Source organism: Manis javanica, chromosome 2, assembly GCF_040802235.1.
Source record: "Manis javanica isolate MJ-LG chromosome 2, MJ_LKY, whole genome shotgun sequence".
NCBI lineage: Eukaryota > Metazoa > Chordata > Mammalia > Pholidota > Manidae > Manis > Manis javanica.
Window position 1 is genome coordinate 108,369,149 of NC_133157.1, and position 21,276 is coordinate 108,390,424.

Below are 21,276 nucleotides of genomic sequence, written 5' to 3' on the forward strand. Positions count from 1 at the left end.
GTACCACCTACCCTGGAAGTGCTAGCCTCTAAAGTAGAGCTACTTGATTTAAGTAGTTAATTGAAATCCAAAGTGATATTTTCATTGGTTTTTATGAAGTTTCATCAATAGTTTTCTCCAAATCTCATGAAGGGAAAAACAAACCCACTGAACATGCATGGTATACTAAAGGGCATTGTTAAATTACGTGTTCATAGTGCCATTTAATTTTATTGAAACGAAAACCGTGTGGGAACATGAAATCTTAATGTGAAATGTGTCTTTGGAAAACAATTTGGTAGCACTTATGCTTAAGGCAAGATTAGAAATAATGGTAGGTTGGAATAAACCCGGCAAAATATGGAAGAGGAATAGAAAGAATAGATTTAAGCAATGGGAGCTAATCTAGAGTCTCGGGATTCTTGGACCCAGTCTGATGATTGGCAGTGGGGGTGCCCATGCAGACCCCTATTTCAGGGCACCTTTGTGAGATAGCACCAGGGTTAACACTTGACAGGTGCTCAGGGGGCAGTTTAAAAGCTGATCCTTAATTTCCAAGTATGTTCTACTTCATCCTATTTAGGGGGTGTGGATAAAGTGAAGGTTCCTGTGGCCAGGATTCTCACCTGGCCCTGGTTGGCTAGCTCACTACACACGTGTGGGCGATACATTGCTATTGACTGTATATAAAGAGCTCCACCCAGTGCACTGGGTGACACGGTGACACGGCTGCAAGGCTGCAGGAGAGCAGAGACGAGACTGGAGTGGTGGCAGCGCTGAGGACAGAGACTAAGATGGCTGCGCGGGTAGAGAGGCCCACAGGCAGAGATGGGTTTGCAGCGTGCAGACTGGCTCTGAGTGAACGGATTCTGGTGACTGACCTGCCACCTTGGAAATAAAGTTGGGTATAATCCTTTCATGGTAAGAAAGTTCTATTGTCATTTCTTTGGTCACATTGAATCCATAGTGAACTTCCCTGGGGCAGAAACCCATTGGCAAAATGGGGTTATTAGGATTTAGAGACTAGAAATTAAAGAAGGGGAATTTAGTAGTAATAGAGGTGGGGCAAGGAGTTCAAAAGTACCCTCTGCTGTAAGTAGCTGATTTTACTATGTGGGCAGGTCTTAAGCACATTTCCTCTTGCTGGCTGTTACATACAAGATGTGTGGGAAACATTTTAGAAAAATTGCTTAAATATTTAGGGATGCATTGGCTTTGTAAAATTTTAATGTGTACTGGTTACAGATGTTGCAATAAATGCTACTTCGGGGGGCGTTATATTGTTTTTAGTTTCTTGATTCTATAATACCAACCATGCCCAGAAACACTTAGAGATCATTTAGAGGATTAAGGACTGAAAAGCATTTAAAAATATTGAGCACGTAAGATTGTAAATATGTTCTTAATATTACTAATAAATAGTTGTATATTTACACTTCATATATAAGTTTAGAGGAAAACTCTGAAAGCAATAATAGATGAACCAAGTGATATGGCTTACAAACTTATTAGAGAAGATAATCATAATTTATAATAATTTAATGTACTTTTTATATTATACTGTTACTTTACATAATGGAGGTTGGGAGGATGCTACATCTGTTTTCATTTCTAATACCTGTGTCTGATGTCATATGATACAAGGTTTGGAAGAAAAACTTTTAAACTGCCAAAGAAACACAGAATTGCCTAGTTTCTGCATACATAACACATCATAATGAGCAATACCAACATGTATTTTATTTCTCTGAATTTTGGTGGACATGAGGTCTGCAATGTTCAACTTATAGCTACAACTGGAAGAGTGGGAATGAATCGGTGGTAGAATATGATGCATGTAATTGGAAAATGAAAGCTTTTAAATAAGAATGTTATTTTATGAACTGCATCATTTCATTTAAAGTGCTTCAGGGTGAGCCTATTTGGTAGTGCTGGTGCAGTTTTTGTTTTTATATATGGAAGATAAGTGTTGAACTTAGAAGAATGATGTGAGAATAAAGTATATCTGTAAAATCATAGTAAATACCTCATTTTAAGTTATTTTCATACCTTAAATTTTTAGAATAGTCATTAACATTTAAATTGTTTAGCATTAAATTACAAAATGTAGTTTAGAGATTCATATCCTTAAGAAAATTCTTAAAATATAATTTTAAAGAAAACTCTTTTGTTAAGCATCAGTACATATAGAAATGTGCACAGAGTACAACCGAATAGATTTTTACAAAGTAAACACCTTTGTCACCAACATCTTGATCAATAAAACAATATCAACATCCCAGAAAGCCCTGCTTGTCCTCTCAGTCACCAAAATGTTAACTTTTAAACGGTAAATATATGGATTATTAGGTTAAAATGTGAATTTTAAGTTGTCTTAAATCAGGATTCAAAAGTAAATTTACTACCTGTGGATAAAGTGAAGGTTCCCGTGGCCAGGATTGTCACCTGGTCCTGGTCGGCTAGCTCGCTACACACGTGTGGGCAATATGTTGTCACTGACTCTATATAAAGAGCTCTGCCCAGTGCTCTGGGCGACACGGTGGCATGAGAGCAGAGCAGAGTGGTGGCAGCGCCGAGGACAGAGACTGAGATGTCCACGGGGGCAGAGAGGCCCAGAGGCAGAGACCAGCTTGCTGCAATCAGACTCAATCTGAGTGGACGGAATTCTAGTGATTGGCCTGCCACCGTGGAAATAAAGTTGGGTGATAACCCTTTCGCCTCAAGAACATTCTATTTTCACTTCTTTGGTTACATTGAATCCATAGTGAACTTGCCCGGGGCTGAAATCCATTAGCAAGACACTACCAAACCCTATCAGATGAGTATTTACACATAAAGATTAGGAAAAATAATAGAAATTAGAAATCAGTTTTCTTTGCCTACTCACTTTTGACCTAGCCATCTATGATAAACTTGGTAAGAATAAATTAGTGCTATTAAGGCAGAAAGTAGGAGAAATTTACAATTTAAGTGTTGAATTTTGTCTGTAGGCAAGTAGAAAGTGCTCCTAACCCCACCCAATAAAAAAAAAAAAAAGAAAACCTATCTTCTAGTAATTATTATGTCATTTAAATTAATTACCTTTTTGTTTTGGAAAGTAAATGTTAAACAGTAAAACCAGAATGAGATTTGAGATTGAAAGGTGCAGTAAGAGAAGATGACTCAATAGTTTCCCAAATAATATATTCTAAAGTCTTAAGAATTTTGATCTAGAATCTACTGTTGGAGGAAAACAAATAGTTTTCCTGTTATTTTGAAACTGTAAATGACTATAAAGGAAAACCTAATCTGTGTGACATAAAGCTATGTTTAAAGTTGTAGCAAGTTCGATATTTCATACCGCTGAGGAATGGTATCCTAGAAAGGGTCAGTATCTAGAGCAATGTTTTACCTTATTTTTTCAAACAAAATTCTTTATTATTTTTATTAAAGTAGTGTATGCCTAAGGTTATAATTTAAAATATCTAAAAATTTAATGATGTTTATTGCAGCAGTGTTTATAGTAGTGAGATTGAAAACAAGATAAGAGATGCAACACTAATGGAGGAGTGAAGTGAGGAATAATGAAGTCTATATTATTTAGACATTGGAATATTGTATAGCTATGTACATAATGTTTTTCAGGAAAAATGCCTCTGGACAATGTTAAAATAGAGTATTAGATAACAAAAATTAGACACAAAACTGTCAAAAAGTGTGATTGCAATTTTATAATGAGACTGAATTACTTAACCTAGGGGATCTATAAATATTTCTTGATACACACAGTACATAAAAATAAGATTATCAGTGATTTTTTCTTTTTTATACTTTACTTTCTAAATTATAATAAGTGTATTTTTTATTTGTTAAATAGCATTTTTATAATATAAAAATAATACCTGAATTCATACTGTATATACAAGTTTGAATTCTACTCTTCTCTCTTAAAATTAACCTTGAGGGAAAACAGAGAATTCAGATACAAACCTTTGCATATATATGGTGAAATGATTTTCAACAAGAGTACCCAGACCATTCAATGGGGAAAGAACAATCTTTTCAACAAATGGTCTGGGAAAATTGGATATTCAGGTGCAAAAGAATGAAATTGGGCCCTTGCCTTACACCATATACAAAAAATCAACTTAAAATAGATCAGATATCTAAAAGTAGTATCTAAAATTATAAAACTCTTTGAAGAAAGCATAGAGGGAAAGCTTCATGACATTGGGTTTGCCCATGATTTCTTGGATATGACACCAAAAGCACAGGCAACAACAACAAAGTAGATAAATTTGACATCAGAATTAGTGACTTCTGTGCAAACACTATCAATAAAGTGAAAAGCCAGCCCATGGAATGGGAGACAATATTTGCAAAAAATATACCTGATAAAGGGTTAATATCCAGAATATATAAAGAACTACAACTCCACAATAAAAAACAAACAATCCAATTAAAATATGGACAAAAGGCTCGAATAGACATTTCTCTAAAGAAGATGTACAAATGACCAATAAGGAGCTCAATGAAAAGAAGCCTAATTTCACTAATGATTAGGGAAATGCAAATCAAAACCACAATGAGATACCACCTCATTTACATTAGAATGTCTGCCATCGAATACAACAAAAACAACAATAAGCAGAAAATAAGTGTTGGCAAGGATGTGGAGAAATTGGAACCCTTGTGCATTGCTGGTGGGAACATTAAGATAGTATGGATATTGTGGAAGCAGTATGGAAGTTCCTGAAGAAGTTAAGAATAGAATTACTATCAGACTGAGCAATTCTACTTCTGGGTACATGCACAAAGGATTGGAAGCAAGCTGTCAAAGAGATATTTGTACACCCGTGTTCATAGCAGCATTATTCACAATAGCCAAAATGTGGAAGCAACCCAAGTGTCCATTGGAAGATGAATGGATAAGAAAAGAGTGGTCTATACACACAATGGAATATTGTTTTGCCTGGAAAAAGAAGGAAATTCTGACACACACACTATAATGTGGGTGAAACTTGAAGACATGTTAGGTGAAATAAGCCCGTCACAAAAATACAAATACTATATGATGCCACTTACAGGAGGTAACTAGAGTAGTCAAATTCAGAAACAGAAAGTAGAATGGATGGTGGTGGTCAGCAGTGGGGGAATGTTGAGCTGTTGTTTAATGAGTGCAGTTTCAGTTTTGCAAAATTAAAGAGTTTTGGAGGCTGGTTGCACAATAATGTGAATATCTTAACAGTACTGAACTGTACACTTAAAATGATTAAAAGGGTAAATTTTATGTTACATATATTTTTAACACAATAAACAACTTAAAAATTATATTGAGGGGATTTGTTCCCCTCCTCATGTAAGATTTATTATAAAGTACATAAGGCAATAATGTATTGATGCAGGAATAGTTAACTAGGCCAAAAGAAATAATTGAGAACCCAGAAACATACTTAAGGACATTTAATTTTTTAAGAAGGTGGGCTCTCAGGGAGGGAGGAGCATAACTCCAAACACAATGGAGCACCTAACAAATGCTACTGCAGCCAGGTGGTCAAGGATGACATTAGTAGTGACGGTCATGTTGATAGTATGGGCCCATAATATCATGGCACTTCACTTCACTTTGTGGTTCTTCCTTCTCAAATCCATAATCCCAGTCTAATAGTGATGAAAACATCAGACACATTTCAGTAGAGTGTCATCCTACAGAATACTTGACCAGTACTTCTCAAAATTGTCAAGGTCTTCAAAAACAAGTAAAGTCTGAAAAATTGTCACCGCCATAGGAGTCTAAGGAGACAAGTAAATGTATTGTGGTATCGTGGAACAGAAAAAGATATTAGATAAAGCTAAGGAAATCTGGATAACCTATAGACTTTAGAGACTAATGTGTCAATATTGGTTTATTAATTATGACAAGTGTACTATACTAATGTAAGATGTTAATAATAGAGGGAAATGGATGTGGGGTACGTGATTGCTCTGCATTAATCTCAAGTTTCCTGTGAATCTAAGCCTGTTCTAAAAAATAAAGTTTATATATATTAAAAAAAAGGTGGTCCTGCCGAACAGTGGGGAAAAGACTGAGTTTTCAATATGTGTTATGGGAACGATTGGTTATCTACGTGCAAAGAACAAAACTGGATCCTTACTTCACACCACACAAGTCACTTCTAGGTGAATCATAGACTTAATTGGGTAAAATGAAACAATAATGCTTTTAGAAGATAATATAAGATAAATATCTTCATGATGTCATGAGAAGGACTTCTTAAATAAGATGAAAAAACCCCACTCCTCACAAAGGTAAAGATTGATAAATTTGATCACCTCATTATTAAGAGGTTATGTTCATCAAAAGACAGTATTCAAGGAATGAAATGGTAAGCGAAAGATTGTAATTCATAAAAGCATCACTGGGATCATATATAGATTACTTTTAAAAAGAAGAAGATGAGAAATATTTGAAAAATGGGCAATAGGTGTGAACAGGAAATCCAAGTGGCCAATAAATATATGAAAAGATGCTTAATTTCATTAGTAACCAGGAGAATATAAATTACATCTGAATGAGTTACCATTACAGAGGTACCAGACTGGCAAACATTTTAGTCTAACATTTGCAAGAGTTGGGGAGTACATGAAATAATGGGACTCTTGAGCATGACTAAATTTTGGTTGGAAAATAAAAATTGGGGATTACCTGCTAGAGATGACTATGAACATTAATACAAACTTGGATTTAGTGAGCAAGTTACTGCAAATCAAATTCCCCAGTGAAACAGATCCTGAGATGCTGATTTGGGTACAAGAGTGTTTTGAGTAGTGCTTCAAGGAAAAATACCTCAGCAAAGAAAATGAGATTAGGCAGAGCAAGACGTTGGCGTGCAATACAGTTGCTACAGAGACCCTAACCAATCCCATGGGGTACTCTGGAGCTGAGGGAGCCTTTCAAAAATATCCCAAATAAGGGCAGAGGTGCTGGGCCTTTGTACCTCACATTAAGTAGTCACTGAGCACGGATCACCCATAAGGAGAGGCCAGAATTTTGGCAAAGCATCTTTCTTTGGCCAAGGGCATTTCCTGAAGAGCAATGAGGTTGGGAGTTTTCAACAGCCAGTACTGCCAGCAACAGCAGAAATAAGAACCGTGGTTCTGAGGGTCCACTGACCTCTTGTACTGATCAAATTCACTTGCTTCATATAGTAAGTTCATCATCCCATGGGGGAACATCTCCACAATTCTGGATGGTCTCTTTTTCTGGAAAATTCAAAGAGGAATGTCAGTGGGATGAATTATGGCCCTGGGCATTGCAGCTGGTTTTGAGGCTGCAATTGATAATTATCATCTCTGTCCTTACCCTCTGCTAACACCTCTTCTGATCTAGGAAGCCTTTCGCTGGAGTGATCCTGCCTCCCAGCCTTGAGGGGTCTGAACTCATGTTCATCATGCCCTTCATAGGCTATCATTCTTCCTTTCTCTGTTTACCACCAAAATTGGATGAAGGTGAACCTAGGGAGACCACAGTGGGTCACCTGGCTGTCAGTGTATTCTTCCCTGTCCTCCCTGTGTAATAGCAACCCTTCCTCCTGACGATCACTGCCAAGTACTCTGTCCAGAATGATGACTGCTTTCCTAGCGTGCTGGCCTCTTGGCAGAAGGAGCTTGAAGTGACTTGGGGGCAGCCACCCTTTAATGACAGTCTTGTTGTATCCTTTGATGGAAACATTCTGCTTAGAATCTTGGACACAGGAAGCATGAATGTCTCATGTAGGCTGCTGGAAGTGATGGTTAGCCATTCTACTTCTGCTTCTAACTCTTGGTTCCCAGACCTGTGTGCTCTGCGTACTGGGGACCCAGTGCCATATAATGGTCATTGATTTCAGTGTATACCATTTCCAAGGAATGGCTATCCAGGGTATTGTCTGTAAACTGGCTTTGGCTTACTTATGTCCTTAAGTTGCCATTCCACTGCTTTATGAGGCCAGCAGCTTCTGGGTGATGCAGTAAAGGGAAAGATGAGTTGACCCCATGGTCATATGCCTACTGCTGCACCTTCTCTGAAAAAGAGTGGCTCGATGTGATGTTATGTGAGTTCCATGTCACTGACTGAGCACTGGTTCTTAGCGGTGCTCGCTAAGGTTCTGTGGGTGCCAAAGGGAAGCCTGTATCTAGAATATGTAAAAAGAGTCAGAAGTCACTGCCCCTGTCAGGGTGGAAGAGGTCTAAGGTAATCTATTAGCTACCAAGTGACTAGTTGGTGTCTTTGGCTGGTTGCCCTATTGAGCACTTGGTGTGAGTCTCTGTTACTAGCAGAATGAACATTCAGCAATGGCAACAACTGGCTCAGCCTTGGAGAATGGGGGCTGGTGCTGTGCATAGCCTCATCTTAGGACCATGGATACTCCATTCATGAGTTCATTGAATCAGCACCAGGGCTGCTGATGACAGGTGCTGGCTGCCCTCAGCTGACTGAGGTGTCCTGTGAGCGTCTCTCCTGGGTGGATGCTCCCTCGTGGGAGCTAACCTGCAGCACAGATTGCTTCTCATTTCATGCCCGCCACCATTGGCTCATCCACATCCCTCTTCCCCAAATATTTTGTTATTTGTTGCTGCATAACAAACCACCCCTGAACTTAGTAATTACAGTCTGGTTATAGCTTATGATTGTGGCTTGGCTGGGCTCATTTGGGACTCCTCTGCCAGTGTTGTGTGGTGTCCTTCCCTCAGGTGCAGTCAGATGGGGCTGGACTGGATGTCTAGTGCCTCAGTGCTCCTTCTTGTGGCTCCTCCATCCAGCAAGACAGCCAGCAAAAGAGATGGTGTCTTAAGGGTCGAGGAAGGAGGAAGTAGAAGCTGCCTGGCCTTCTTAATGCCTGGGTTCAGAAGTCCCAGAACATCACCTCCATGCATTCTGTTAAGCAATGCAATCACAGTCCCCGACCCAGATTCCATGGATGTAAGCTTTGTTTCAGATGGGAGTAGCAATATGTACATGTAAGGAGGGGCAAAAGTATTTAGGATTACCCTTGAAGAATCTCTGCAGGAGCCCACCCTCTGGATTCATGTTCCTCCTCATATCAAATGTGGCTTGCCTCTTCCACCAAGACTGTAAGCGTCACCCCACAGTGGCACCAACTTACATGCAGGACCTCAGCATCTCAGTCAGCTGTGGTTGTTACTGGGATTCTCAGGTGTGTTTCCTTGGGGGCAGCTCCTTAGGTCTGGTTTCACTTGCTCTAAAGAACTATGCATTAAAGAGGTAAGTTACATGCTCAACACTCAGTCAACAAAGAGGCGAGAATAGAGAAACAGCAAAGAGCAGGTGCATTGCAGTCACTGATCCAAAGTAATTATGAATCCAGCAGGACACACGTTGTGGGTCCTTCCTTGTAGCCCAGTTCTAATCTCTGGGGATGGTTCCCAAGCCTCCTGGCTCTGCCCTGAGTCATCCTTCCTCATCTGTAGTAAATGGTCCCTCTTTGAAGCTAAGCAGCTTCGGCCTGCTACTGCCTATAGAAGTTTGAGTGCCCAGAGACCTCTTCATTATGAACTGTCTCTATCCCTTTCAGTCCAAATGGATTCAGTTCCTTTAAAAACATTGTATATTTTGTTTATATCAAACCATAATCAGCTCCATTTGGTAAAAGCCTTACCTGCACTTCTCTCAGAAGCAGAGCTGTGAAGTTGCTCTGGGACAACTTCCTTGCACCTGTTGTCTAGGTGACAGGTGCACAAGGCATGCCTACAGGATTCTTACAAATCTTTTTGTTTGGCTCTATGACATATCACCTACAATCTTTCTGAGATTCAGCAAAGTGTCTTACAGTCCCACCCTTGATCTGAACTGGATACGGAGCATGTTTTACTTTCTGTGTCCTGGATTTCATTTCTTTTTCCATCTGAGTCCATTTCTTGAAAGACTTTTGTCATTTGGAAGAGAGCTTTGCTTTAAAACCCTGTAAATAAATCCTGGTTCCCTTATGTCCTCTAAATTCTGCTTGAAAACTGTATATTTCCTTTTTTTGGCTTATCTTACTCCTCATGTACTTTTTCATAGGCAGCTAAAAACAAAAGCAAGACAAGCAAAAACAGTGGATGTTTTCTCAGCAGTTGGCTGTAAATATTCCCAGCCAGACCCACAAGTCCTGGAGCACCTTTTCTATACCTGCCTTACTGCAGGGCACAGTTTCAGCACAGTGTAGTGTGATGTTTGCACTACACCCTGTTCATCCATACTAGTGCTTCAGGACTCTTTCATCACGATTGCTAGCAGGGAGCCCAGTTCTGTAAGAGTCAGTCCAGGCCTACAGAAGGCAGCTGCACTGACCTTCACAGTGACATTGCTGCCTGTCATCCAGTTCTTTCCCTAGTTATTAAACAGTACCTTCTGAACTTTGCCACAGAACATCGCTAGTGGGTGTTTTCTGGCCTGACACAGTATATCCAGTCTAGACCATTTTTCTGAATCTTTTGAACCTTTATTTTCCTGTCTGCTGTGGTGTTTCTGGTGTTCCCTCTTCACCTAATGTCACCATGTTTCTTCCTACAAGCTTCTAAGGGTCATCCTGGCAGTGTTAGCATCATCTCCCAGGATGCTTCTCTGGGTTATGTCCTGTGTTAGAGGCTTTTCCATGTTGATCCACTTTCCTTTACCCAGCTTTTATTTTCTATATACCTGGTCCAACATCCTCAGGATCTGTCCCAAATCTACTCTCTGGGCTTTTGCCAGTACATGTTAGCTTGGGCCTGTGGCTCCTTTTGGGACATGATGTCTTCCCTCCCTCGGGAGGCTGAGTTATGTTATAACTAACCCTACTTATTTGTCTGATGGCCAGAGTGGGAGGTGGGAGTGAGTCTCAGGAATGCCTGTGATCTTGAAAGGCAGAGGACTATGCATCACCTTCAAGTTGTCCTTTCACAGGATGGGGTGGGCCACTTCTGCAGGCCCAGAGGCTGGAGAGACTGTGGAAAGTCGAGATGTCCCCATCCCATGCCTTGGGGTCAGCTCTTCTCAACAGGCCCTACCCTTGAGTAGTAGATTGTCCTTGCTTGAGAATTCAACCTCTTCTGAAGCTCTGCTACTCTTGCAATAATTGAGTCCTGGGCTTGACCCTCAGCCTTTTCTGGTCTCTGCTCATAGGAGATGGATGAGAGTCTCTTTATGTGGTGTTGCAGAGGCTGTCTACATCCACGCTCACCCTTATTTGGTGGTTAGTTAACCTCAGCTTTTCATTTTCTTTCTCTACTGCATCTGTTGTCCTCAGCAACAGCCAATTTCATAATCCTTGTAATTACAGCTTTCTTCACCTCTCAAACTCCTGAGATACCACACCTGCTAGTGCATTCCCTCTGATCAGTATCCTACCCCCATTTACACTGTGAAATTTTAATAATTGTGCCACTACCTCACACCAAAGGCTATCTATACTCCATCTACTACCATACGCGCTGGCCAGTGGGTGATTCAGCTTCAAAATCTCAAGTTAAGGCCTGCTTCCGAAGACCACTTCTAGCACTGTCATGGATCTGATGACCTCAGGAACTGAGGCTCTGAGATTTGTATGTAGATGTTTATAACAGAGGAGTGCTCCCAGAAACAACTCCTTTGAGGGAGCAAGGGAAATTGTTTTGGGGAGGGGGAGAAGTTGAGCTGTGTTGCATCACCAATGGTGGCCTCAGCCCATTCCATGGGAGCACTGAGGCTGTCTCAGCCTTTCAGCAATGTGCCAGATAAAGGTAGGAGAAGCTAGGCTTTGTTTCCTTGCACTGAGCAGTCATTGGATGTGGGCTGCCCTTGATGAAGGTAACTTTCTCAAGGTAAGTTCCTTTGGCAGGGGTAATTCCAGAAGATGGAGTCAGTTGTGTGCTGGTGGGCGACAACCAATACTCCTAGCAACAGCCTTGGACCTAAGGGAACTTGGTGGGTGGGGCATAGTGTAAGTCTAGGGGAGTTTTGCTTTTTTCTTATTTTCCCTTTTATATTTATTATTTCTTCTTGTCTTCCTTAAGTCACTGCTGTCTTTGTTCTTTTTCTCTCTCTTTTTTTTAGTTGCCTGCTTGGCTCATGTATTTTTATTTTAAAAATAATAATGAAATCATTTAGATTTGTATTTACCAAACAGAGAAGAGTTCTCCTTTTTTATTTTACAGATAATCTTAGTCATTGCTTGCTTTTTGACTTAAATGTTACTTAGGAGAGGTTTAAAATTTTTTCAAGTGGTTGGTTTTACTCAAAATTAATTTGATTACAGTTATGTCACTGTCATCACAGAACATGGCTAATTCAGTGTCTACTTTTGTGATTTATTAAAGTTTGCTTTATTTGCCATTAAGAGTTCTTTTTCTAATTTTCTTACATATACCAAGGAAGATATAAAGAAACTGAATGTAATTGAACCTGACAAGTACATTTGTATGTTATGAAATATATGGTATGAGATATACACAGACAAAGAAAGTCAAAGTATGTACTTTTTCCCTCTTTATATTTTTTTACCAGGGTTTTTGCCAAACAAGAAATGTGAATGAGAACAGGGTGAAATGGTTTCCTTATTCTCTCAGAGTCCTCATACAATGATTTGGGAAAAGCAACCAAATAAATTTCTGATTATTTTTCAGAAACGTTGACTGTTTACCAGTAGATTTTTTAAGTAATTTCTAATTAGGTATTTAGTGCTTCAACAGATGTATGTTTGTAATAAGTTTGAAGGTTTTTAAGGCAACATTGGATTCTGATTGGCTTAGCCAAGGTTAAATAAAGCAACGCACACGTTTTGTTAGCCGTGCCTAGGTTTATTGATAGTTGAGTGGTGGCTGTGAATGAGTGTGGTAGATTTGAAGCTCAAGTGTATTACTTAGTCTTTGGCCTCAATAAAATATGTAGTTTTGAGGAAAATCATACAGCATTTTGATTATGCTATATTTTTGTCAGAAAGGAGATGGAATGGATGGAGAGAGAGCAGGACTTCATAAATAATAATTATTCCTGATTAAACTTTCAGTGTTTTAAAACTTAAAATTCCTGAAGGTTTGTACTCCATTTAGTTATATTATTATAATTTACAAATTGCAATTTTTCATTAAAATCCTGTCCTCCATCCTCAGCCTTCAGTTTATTGCCTCTAATCTACCTTTTTTTGAAGATTTTTGTGCATTATGTTACCAATGACGAAAATGTTATCTTCTGTTTCAAAGAATATTCTGAAACCAAATAACAAAGAAATTACCTATTATATTATATGTAGAACGTTGCCACCTGGATATTCTTTTCAAGAATAAGATGTATTCCATTTTGATTGTGAGAGGCTTTCCATAAGGAGATTGCCACATTTAATTCTATTTGTGATCATTTAAAGTAGGTTATATACTTTCTTTAAAATCTAGATTGGAAATACTTTGAGGAATAAATGTTTACTATAATCATATTTGTATATTTGTATAGTAAAGTTAGGACTGAAGGAAAAATACATCATGTCATCAATAGATTGAGGCATACATTATCAGTGATTTATTGTTTTTTAGTTTGTATATGCCAGGGCTGAGGGGTTGATACATAGTAGTACAAATGACTTCTGTTGGGGGAAAAAAACCTTGAAACTCAAAGTCACCTGTAGATAAAACACTGAAATGCTCTGTTTGAAATTTTTCTCTGAATATCTGATGCTCATTATAGCATCTATAAGCTACATGATGGAGTACCTTGCAGTATAGTTATTGTTACTGTTTTATCTTTTCTCTTAGGTATTTTTAAATATTTATAAATGTGGTTGCTTAAGGTTAATTTGAAGATTCAAAAAGAAAAATGTTAAGCTTAATTCTAATCATATTGTGTATACGATTTTGTGCTATAATTTTTCTCATGATGTCATGTCATAATAATTTTCCCATACGAGTAATATATTTTTAGCTCCTACATAATATTCCTTCTAGTATGTATGCCAAAGCACACTTAACTAATTCACTGTCACGGAACATTCAAGATGTTTCATTACTTCACTCTCAGACATAATACTAAAATGTGGGTCTTTGTATGTAACAACTTCCCCTAACATTTAGAATTTCCTTGGTGATATTTTTATAAGCCACACCACTGAGAGCAGAGTGTTACTATATTTAGAATGCTTGATATATATATTGCTAAGCTGCCTTCAAAAAGGGCTGTGCCAGTTTGCATGCTCACCAACAATATGAGGATCTCTGTTTTGCCACACTTCTAGAAGCAGTGAGAATTACCATTTTAAAACTATCCTATTATTTTGATTAGTAAAATATCCCTTTATTGCTTTAATTTGTATTTCTTTGATTACTAGGGATGTTGATAATTTCCTCATGTCTGTTAATTTGCTTTCTCTTCTGTGATTTGACTGTACATGCTTAAAAAAAACCCAGCATTTTGGTAATAAAGCTATTTATAATTTATGTATTGATATAATATATAACATAGCATAATATATAGTACATAATGTATTACATATTAGTATATATAATGTACTATATGTAATTATAGTATATAATATATAACATAGTATATATATGTAATATACTATATATGCTATAGCGTATAATATACTGTGTATTATATATTGAATTTACAGTATTATATATTGATAAAATTCACATATCATACAGTTCACCCAGTTATAATATACAGTTCAATGATTTTTAGTAGATTCACAGAGCTGTGCAACCATCACCACAATTAATTTTAGAGCATTTTCATGTCCCCAACAAGGAACCTCATAACCCTTACTGGTCATTTCTTACTTTCTCTTGTCCCCCAGACTGAGGCAACCACTAATCTCTACTTTTTGTCACTCTTTGTCCCCTTATTCTGGACATTTCATAGTCATATCAATATTCATAGAATATGGTACTTCATATAACCATACATACATGGCCTTTTGTTACTGCTTCTTTAGCATAAGTTTTCAAGCTTCAACCATGTGATATGTATCAGTACTTCATTCTTTTAATGGGCCGGTAATATTCCATTGTGTGGATATAATGCAATTTATTTATCCATTCATCAGCTGATGGTTATTTGGATTATTTCCACTTTTTTTGACTACATGAATAATGCTTCTTTGAATATTAATGTATAAGTTTTATATGGACATACATGCTCACGTCTCTTGGATATATACCTAGGAGTGCAGTTTCTGGGTGATTGGAAACTCCATGTTTGAACTTCTGAGGAACTGCCAGACTGCATGATTTTTGTGTACTCTTGGTGCCTTTATTATAGGTTTGTGTGAGCTGTTTATGTAAGGTTGTTAGTAATCTTACAAAAATCATGCTCAGTCTGATAGTTCCTCAGAAGTTTAAACACTTCATAGATTTCTTAGTGATTTTTTTTTCAGATGTTTCTCAGGTTTCCCCAAAGTTTTGTTATGCTTTCTAAATACTGTTGGAATATTTATTGTACTTGCATTAAATGCCCCATGTGATTTTGAGAGACTTGACATTTTAGTAGTATTGAGTTTTGTCATCCAGGAACCTTGTATCTCTCTGGTTATAGCATTCTTGAAATATCTCAGACAAGTATTGTACTCACTTATTGAAGTCACATCTTGTTTATTTTCTTTCTGGGCCAGATCCAGGTTTTGTGGGGTCTGCAAGTTATGAAGCTTTCTTTAAGAAAAAGAATACAAAATTACAAATAGGAAATGAGGTGCTAGATCATAGAAGGAGCACATGAAAGGGCTCTGAGGCTGCCTTAGTGTCACAGACATGTCTTTGTTGCTCTTGTGGATGATGCCTCATTACTATGTATTTTTAATATATCATTTCACACCTATAATAATGCAAGAAGCCATTTATTGAGGTTAGAAAATATTTTTTCAAACTTTCCTAGTCTTTCACTTTGGAATTTCTATACAAATGTTCACACTATATGCAAATAGCAGTATCACCTTCTGTAATATTTTTCCTACATTTTAAACTTCTTGAGAAAAATAACTGTATTTCATAGGTAAGTAATAAATACTTGTTAATGATGACCAATAAACGAAGGATTGTATTCACTGAGGCTACGTTAGATGAATTTGGTACTCCCCAAGTTTCATGCTTCAGATGGAACATAATTTTGCACATATTGCAGAATGGAGGCTGCAGACCTATAAATTTGCTTTAAAAACATGTATTTTACTGGAGTCTATAATAATATACTTCGAATTTTAGACTTAGTTTTTAATATAATTTTCTAGTATTACTTTAATGCTCTAAACCCAGAGGGTATTTAGTTTTCAACATTTCTCATTCCAGAAATTATTTAAGAAACTTTTTATTTGGCCTAGATTCTTGTGCCAAAAATAAGTTGCCAAAATGGGAAGGAAAGCTTCCTGATGAAATAATCTTGAGACCATAAATCAATAACTAGTCTAAAAAAAATCTCACTGGGGATTTACTCTATTTACAAAAAGAAAAAAGAAAAATATTAGCAAGTTTATTTGGTATATTTCTCCTACTGCCTCAGCATTTTGTAAGATAAGGGATCAGATTTTTATAGACCATTTGAAAACTGAATGTTTTAGGAATTTTGAGGCAACTGATTTATTATTTCTGCCTTACTCTTCAATGTCTTTGAAGTCTACTGCATTGTATTGTAGAACAACAGAAAAATGGGCAATTCAAGTTATTCATTAGTTAGTTAACTGTCTGTAGCTGGAACAAGTTTAGGAAAACTCCAAAATCTTATGGACCCCAAAGGTACCTACTGAGTGCTCCACAGGTGTACAACGTATTATGGTTGATGCCCCTGGAACCACCAGCCCTGATTCTTAATTATCTAAATAATCAAGAATACAAGGATGTTTTTAGTAAAGACTCTCCATTTTAATACTCTTAAGTCATCTATTCATAATAAAGAATGCTCAGACTGTTATGATTATAACTGTTAGTTAAAGGGATGATAAACCAGATGGGTTGTGGGATTAGAAAGTGACCCTTAAGTGTGATTAATTAACACAGCATTAAGTTGGAGGGAAAACTCACCTGTACATCTGACATTTTTTCAGCTAATCTTGCTTAATATTTATTAGATTTTGCCATTGCCTCAACAAAACAAAGCAAAAGCTCTGTAATTTATATGTGCTTTTGAAATTGGTACCCACTGCAAAATCCATGAAGTTTTAGTTTTTTAAAGTATGGGGTTTTTAGATATCCCTGCTCATAAGTCTTACTTTTTTTACCCCTAGAAATGGACTTTTGGGAATAAAAGGTGATTGTTTTTGTGAATTAATGCAATGGAAATAAGTTACTGAGATAGATGACATTCTACCCAAATCAAAAAGCCTAAATTTGGAATAGAAAGGTTAAAAACATTATTAAATAAAACATAATAGCTTTTAATTGCATTAAGTGGCTAGACAAAAAAAATAAATGAGCATCAATATAGTTGTATACTTAGTGTAGATATAGAGTATAGAAGTTTAAGCTGTAAGAAAAGTATAGAAAATGATATTGCTGTACTCTGTATATACAGTAATGCTGTGTATAGAGAGAGTCAGTTTCTCTTCCATCGGAGAGATTTAATGGAATGTTGTGATTAGCATCGCGGTCACTTTAGCTTTAAGCTTTTATCGTTGTCTAGTTTTTAAAGCAGCACATGCTGTATTATATCTTTAAGTATCTTTAATTTTTAAAAACCCTAGAGAGCCTTTAAGTGTGTCTTAATTAAGTTCAAATCAACCTTAGATGTGTTTCCAAGGCATTTTTCCAAAATGCTTTGTACAGCCTGTGCTCATTTGATTCACCCACATTTTAATTTATCATCTCCATGGTTCTCAGGGCAATATTTACATTACTAGCGAGTTTGGAAACATGTGGAGCATTTTGGGTTGACCCAGTAATTTGGCCAGGTGTGCTTGATAGCCCCCAAGGCTTGATTCAATTCTGCACAATGAAAAATTTTCCTGTGTCTTGCTAGTTTAAAAAGACGCACTGAAAAATATCCTGCTACAAATACATCAGTAGTACTTTAGTACAAGTGTAAATTAGTAGTCTTTCAATATAAAGTAATAGTGAAAAGTTTTATAGGAAGCTACTCAAAAAGTCTATAATTTAGGAAAAAGTCATTATAGAGAGGGAATCTTAAATGACAAAGATATTTGTCAGAATTACTGAAAAACATACTTAATCTGTAGACTCTGTCTTTAAGATCTGTTACTTTGCTCATCATGAAATTGTGGGGCATTAACTTGATGCTTTAGAAGATTGCATTAAATGATGTTTATCTTGATAACTGAGTTTAAATTTAAGGAACTCTTTAAATTTTGTGCCCAAGGAGAGTGCCTCACTACCCTACCTGAGCCCCAACTCGGCTGCACACAGTTAATTGTAAAGGATATTAATGCAGTCACTCAGTCATGTGGTTCCTGCAGAAGCAAGGAAATCAGTTGCACTGTGCTATTAAGGAGATCTGAAAATCCCTTTACCAGATTAAGAATCCAAATATTAAGAGGCATGCGAAATGCAGGCATCACACTAAATTTTACTAAGTGTTATTTTAAAATATTTTATATTGTTGAAATTTTATTTAGTTTTTTGTAGTGCAATAAGGAATTGGTGATGTGAAAATCCCATGTCAGACTTACTTGTCTGAGCATTGCCTATTGTTTGCAGTCTTGCTCTGATATGTCTGACACTTACCACATAACTTCTTCATAGTTTCTTTTGTTTACTTCTTAAAAATCCACTCAGTAAACTCTATGGGTATGAAAAGATGTCTCCAAAGGTTTTTTTAAGTGAGAAATTAATTTTGCTCTACTGGAAGACAAAAAACATGACAATGGTTAACTGTAGGCCAAAAGTTGTCTACTTGTGGGTCAGAAATTGCTGAGGTCCCTCCATGTCTACACTCACCAATTTTTGTCTGGGTACTAGTTCTCAAATGTATACAGATGTCATCATAATTAGACCAAAGGAGGCAAGAATACAGTGGGGAAAAGATGGTCTCTTCAATAAACGGTGTTGGGAAAACTGGAGAGCTATATGCAAAGGGATGAAATGGAATCACTTTCTTATACCATACATAAAAATAAGCTCAAATGTATTAAAGACTTAAATATAAAACCTGAAACCATGAAACTCTGGAAGAAAATATGCACAGAAAGCTCTTTAACATTGGTGTTAGTGGCATTTTTTAGATCTGTCTCTTCAGACAAGAACAACCAAAGTTAAAATAAATAAACGGGACTACATCAAACTTAAAAGCTTTTGCACAATGAAGGAAGCCACCAACAAGACAAAAGATAACCCACTCAACGGGAGAAGATATTTTCAAATGATACACTGATAAGGATTAACATCCAAAATATATAAAGAAGTCCTACAACTCAGTATCAAAACCCAAACAATCCAATTAAAAAATAGGCAGAGGACCTGAATAAACATTTTCCTAAGAAGACATACAGATAGTCAACAGTCATAAGAAAAGATACTCAATATCACTAACCATCGGGGGAATGCAAATCAAAGCCATAATGAGATATCACCTCACAGTAGTCAGGGTGGGTAATATCAACAAGATAAGAAACAAATGTTGGTGAGGATGCAGAGAAAAGAGAACCCTCATGCACTGTTGGTGGGAATGTAAACTGGAGCAGACAGTATGTAGGCACCTCAAATAATTAAAAATAGAACTGCCATATAATCCAGCAATTCCACTTCTAGGTACTTATCTGAAGAAAATGAAAACACTAATTCAAAAAAACGTAGGCACCCCTACGTTTGTTGCAGCATTATTTACAATACCAAGATATGGAAGCAACCTGTGTCCATTGATAAGTGAATGAATAAAGAAAAGGTGGTATGTATATACACTGGAATGTTACCAGGCCATAAAAAAAACTTGCAATGTGTGACAACATGGATGGACTTAGAGGGTATTATGTTAAGTAAAATAAGTCAAAGAAAGACAAATACCATATGATCTCACTTATGTGTGGAATCTAAAAAACAGAACAAACAAAACAAAACAGAAACAGACTCACAGATATAGAGAACAAATTGCTGGTTACGAGCAGAGTGAGATAGGGAATGGATGAAATAGGTGAAGGGGATTAAGAGGTACATTCTTTAAAAAATTAAAGAAGACATGGGATGTGATGTACAGCATAGGGAATAGTCAATAATATTGTCAACTTTGTATAGAGGCAGATAGTAGCCATACTTACTGTGGTGGCCATTTCCTAATGTCTATAAATACCAAATCACTATGTCACACCTGAAACTAATATAGTACTGTATTTAAATTATTCTTCACTTTAAAAAATTCCTCTTCAAGTAAATCCAAACATACTTTTAGATGCATAGCCAGGTTGATTCACAAAGTAGTTTTGTTGTGTCTTTCTTTTTTTTTTTTAAGCAAGAGGGTCCTACTTTAGTTTCTCTGCTTGTGCTGGCCACTTGCCTTAGAGATAATGGACCCAGAGAGGTCGAGGAATAATTTCTAATAGTCACTAGAGTTCCTTGCTTATCATGTCAAAAACAATGCTGTCTTTATGGTAAACACTGGCTTTATTTTTTTGATGTTTGTACTGTAGTAATCCATAAAAACTATTTCGCTAATCTAAAACTTGAGTGTTCTAGCTACTAATGTCATTAACCAAAAACCATTTATTGACATGAAGTAGGCAGGGGTATAAATGGAATTTGGAACTCTTTTATAATTTTGTTCTCAAGGCATGAAAGAACTTTTATGTATTTGTATCTTCGCAGTGCCACACCCCTTGATATTTTCTGTAGGATACAGAATTTTGTTTTCATAATGTTTACTCTGGCTTCTCCCAGATTTGCATATTTGAAAGAAAAATATTAAGTTATCTCTTGAAATTGGACATTGTCACCAATCTCTCTTCACAGTGAAAATATAATTTTTCATTATATTGATATCCTGGGAAGCACTTTTTAATGACATCAGTCATTTACACCCTAGTATGAATAAGTTCATTTGTTTCTCTTCCACCTCTAAAAATCTAGTGTCTTGGAGAGAAAAAAAGGGATGGAGGGAGGGAAAGAGGAGAGAGAGAGGAAAAAGAGAAAGGACGGGAAGATAATGGAGCTTGGAGAAGGGTGCCATCAAGTGGGGAAAATGGCAAAAGAATGGGGAGGCTAAAAAACATTGAGCATGAATTTCATCTACTTCAGTTTTACTTCGGACTGAATTTTGCCCCCACTTAAAAAAATCCATCTGAATTAGTTAATTAGACTTACCTGCAGACAGCTTGAAAGGGACAAAAGAGGGGTGTGATTATGTTAAAAAAATCATCTTTTACAAATAATCAGTACAAATACTTCCGTTAATCATGGTGG

The 21,276-nt window shown here is 36.9% G+C and overlaps 1 long non-coding RNA gene across 2 annotated transcripts in view; it reads left to right on the forward strand.

Moving 5' to 3' along the window:
* The window catches only part of LOC118970139 (uncharacterized), a 129,774-nt gene that overhangs the window by 4,112 nt on the left and 104,386 nt on the right, over positions 1-21,276 (forward strand). The gene's annotated exons all lie outside the window — the stretch shown is intronic.